The sequence below is a fragment of the Nyctereutes procyonoides genome, unplaced genomic scaffold (assembly GCF_905146905.1).
Source record: "Nyctereutes procyonoides isolate TBG_1078 unplaced genomic scaffold, NYPRO_anot_genome, whole genome shotgun sequence".
Lineage (NCBI taxonomy): Eukaryota > Metazoa > Chordata > Mammalia > Carnivora > Canidae > Nyctereutes > Nyctereutes procyonoides.
The window spans coordinates 34134720-34138642 of NW_026575043.1; positions in this window are offsets into that span (position 1 = coordinate 34134720).

Here is a 3923-nt window from a genome sequence, read left to right on the forward strand (position 1 = left end):
GCTGTGGCCTCTCGGGCTGGGTGCTGTGGGCAGCGAGAGGCCCACGGGCCCCGGGAAGCCCCGCGAGGGGAGGGAGCTGCCTGCCGCTGGGCCCTGTGGCACCCCCGGTGGTTACCGGGGCTGTGTCCTGCCCCTGCCCTCCTCGCCGGCCACAGAGACCCGTGTCATTCGGCAGGGCGCCTTGGCCACCTGCCCTTCCCGCTGGGCTGGTAGCGGCACCTGTCCGGGGAGGGCTATGTGTCCAGCACAGACACACCGGGCTCACCGGAGCGGGTGGGGGCTGCCTTTGTGGGATGACTGCTCTGTAGTCCCCTGAGCTCCCAGCCTTCCTCTGGAGCCAGCGCACCCCCCAGCTGCTCTCCAGCTCCATGTAGGTTGGGGTGGTCCCAGGAGGACCATGTGTGGGTTGAAGGGTGGCCCTAAAGGAGAGCTGAGTGGGTGAGGCCAGGCTTCTCCCATCCGAAATCTGGAGGGGGTGGTGTGTACCCTCACACCGCGCAAGGTCTCATGCCTGACCTGCAGCCCTGCCTGCGTAGGTGTGCGCCCAGGCATGTGTGTGCTTACACCGTGCCACGCCCTGAACACAGGCCACATGGGTCTGTGGACCCCTGCACACACATGTGCACACAGCACATACACAGGTGGGGCAAGGACCACACGTGTGCACACACATGCATGCACACATGTGCTTGCAAACACAGCAGACAAAAATATGCACGTGCACGTTCTCTCAAGGCCTGCATCCGTGAGGACTCAAGAAACAAAAGGGAAAGAGACCACATAGCCCATGGCTGAACTGAAGCTCCCCCATCCCCTGGGGCAGGGGCCTTGGGGAGCAGGGCGAGGGAGGAAGCACAGAGAGTGGGGGAGGGAGCAGGGTGGGGGGGAGCGATGCTGGTGGAACCAGATGGCGGTGGGGGCGGCCAGGGCTCCAGAAGCCCAAGGGAGGGAGGAGGAGGTGGGACTCGCTCAGCAACCAGGCTCCTGGCTCCCCTACCCAGCTCCTCAGTGCCCACGCTGTGGGCTCAGGCCCCCCCCCACCCTGGGGCTCGGGGCAGAGTCCAGGGCCTCTTCTTGATCCTGGGCCCCCTGGTGCTGCCTGCCCTCCATGTGGGCCCTTGCAGCTTGTTCCTCTGCACAAAGGGTGCATGTCTAAGCTCAAAGACCTGACTGCCTTGCCCCCAGGCTCAGAGGGGACAACTCGGGCAGGCCCTACAGGGCCAGGGACGCTACAGGCCCAAAGCTCCGACCCAGGCCCTCTGGACCCAGGAGACCCTCTGGCTCCCCCTTGAAAGCCCTCACAGAGGCAGCCTATGGGGTCTACCTCGGCCCTATGCCTGGGTGCCCACCATCAGTGCTCCCTGGCCCCTCGTCCCCGGGCCTCAGTGGGCACAGGCGGCATAGGATGAGAGTTTCTTTAACCGGTTTTCACCTGAGCAGACCCTGCCAGGCCCAAAAAGCAGGATCTGGGAAAGAGGCGAGGCTCCGAGCTGAGGCTGAGGGGCTTTGGCACAGCGTGGTGGCCCCTGGGCTCCCACCACCAGCCTGGCAGCCAGGAGATGGCAGATGCCCATTTGCAAAGAGCTCTGCAAAGAGCAGACTGACCACCTGAGCTCCTCAGCTTGCATGCCTCCCGGGACAAGGCACTCACTACCTATGTTGGGCCTGTTCCTCACTGAGAGACACCTCAAGGTACCTTTAAGGCTTAACTGTGTCTGTTACCACCTGGTGGCCCTCATGTGGGGGCTGGCACCCACTGGCAGCTCCGGAGACTACAGGGCCCCACGCTGAGATGTGCCTCCTCTGACCCCCCAGACGCCCTCCATGGGCCCTGCTTCCACAGCCACATTTTCCTCGTGGCACGGCCAGAGCCTGCAGCCCATCCCTCGGGACTCTGCACCCTCCTTTCCCCCAGGAGGGAGACCTAGGCCGTGGCAAGGAGTGGGGGCAAGGGGCCAAGCAGGTTTCTGAGGGCAAGGCGGGTGGCTGTGTGAGCCCAGGGGGACCTGGAGGGCGGAGGGGGCCGCATCCCACAGACTTGGAGGTTTTGTCCCGAGAGGGGCAAAGGCAGGATCTGATTTCCAGAGAAGGTCCCTCCGGCTGCTGCGTGTGCGGTAGAGGCTCGTGCAGTGGGGAGGGGGGCCAGGCCCAAGCATGGTGGGGTGGGGGGACCGGGTGGGACATGGCTGCCTTTCGCATTGGATCTGGCAGGAAGGCGGAGATGGTGGGCAGGGCTCCCGGCGTCTGCCCTGAGCAGCCGGCATGGGGCGCCCATCCCCGAGGTGGGGGTGCGGGAGGAGCGGCCACCGTTGTCGAGGCCCAGGAGACATCTGGGCGGGGGTGTCGCGTGGGCTGTGCGGGCTGAGCTCGGAGAGGGGCCTGGGCTGGAGGACAATTTGGGAGTCGTGAGCGTTTGGGTGATATTTACAGCCCAGGAAGCGATGAGATCACCGGCCGGTGCTGGTGAGGGGCCGGGAGCGGTGGGTGCGCGGAGCCTGGGGCGGTGGCTGAGCGCCTGCCTGCCCCCACCCGACCCCGCCCCTCAGCAGCCCCCTGCTGATTCTCCACGGTGGGGTCCCGGGCGCTGGGTGGGCAGGTGGCTGATGTCCAGCCCGTCTCTCGAGCCCCGCGATCTGCACAGGAAGCTAATTAAAACCATGAGAAGTGGTGTTGAGTGTCAGCCTCCCCCCAACACCGGCTGCTGCGTTACAGCGGATGCTCCTGGCCTCCACCCAAAGATGCCAGGCCGGCCAGCCACAGGGCAACCTGTGGACAGAGCATCCCTCACAGCTCACAGGTCAGCACTGCCCATAGCGATCGCTGGAGGGTGACCCTGGGTGCCGGGCCTCGCTGGGGGTCAGTGGGGCAGGTGAGCAGCCGTCTCAGGGTGCTGGGCTCAGGGTTGGGCGGCTCCTGGGTCACTTCTCTGCCAGCCCTGATTCCAGGGCCCTGGGAGGGCAGGGAGGCCCGACTTCAGGCCCTCTGGAAGCCACGGGGTCCCTGGGGTGGCCCTGTGTGGCCACCTGCCCCAGGGGCTGCAGGGTTGGTCCTGGGATAGAAGCCCCTGCCCTCGCTTACCTGGCTGCTGGGGTTTTGCACAGTAATCGGAAGAATTATTTTTTTTTAATGCTTAAATTAATTCTGAAATAATAGAAGCTGCAGAATGTTTAGCAGCTTATGGTAGACCGATGCGCAGGGAGACGAGAACATGCCGGGGACGTGTTTACAGAGCAGTGAGTGTTTGTTGGACGAGCTGGGGCCTGGGGTAGCAGGGTGGAGGCCCCCCACCCCAGCCAGGACACCTGCCCTGCTCATGGCCCTGCCTCAGCTCGCACACACCATCCCATTCGTGCGCTCACAGGGAGAGGCTGCTGGCGCTCGTGGCGTGCCAGTGAGGACACGGAGGCCCACAGGCGTGAAGCGATGTGCCCGGGCAGTGTTGCACCTGCCGGAGGCCAACACACGCACCCAGGTGCACCCACTGCCAGTGCAGCTCTGCCCCGGTGCCGGGACAGCACCGCTCTGCCTGGGGCTGTCAGCCTGGGGGTGTCTCTCGGCCTGAGGTCACCACTCAGCCCTGTAGGCAGATGCACTTGGAGCTGTGGTGGACGTGTGACCCCAGTGCATGACCTGTCCCCCTCCCAGCCAGCCTTGTTCTTGGTCCCAGCTTGTCCCGCCTCCCTTGTCTGTCTCCTCCCACCCTGCGCTGGGCTCAGGCTGCCCTGGGGCCCTGGACAACAGGCCTGATTGCTGTGGGCAGCACAGCCTGGGAGGGGGGCAGTGGCAAGGCTCCCCACGTGAGGTACGGGCAGCCGCAGGGGGACAGCGGCATTCTGCATGCAGCCCTCCACATGTGCCCAAGCTGGGACCCTGAGGGAATCCGGGGGTCCTGCTCATCTTCCGCCGCTACAGATGCCTCAGGA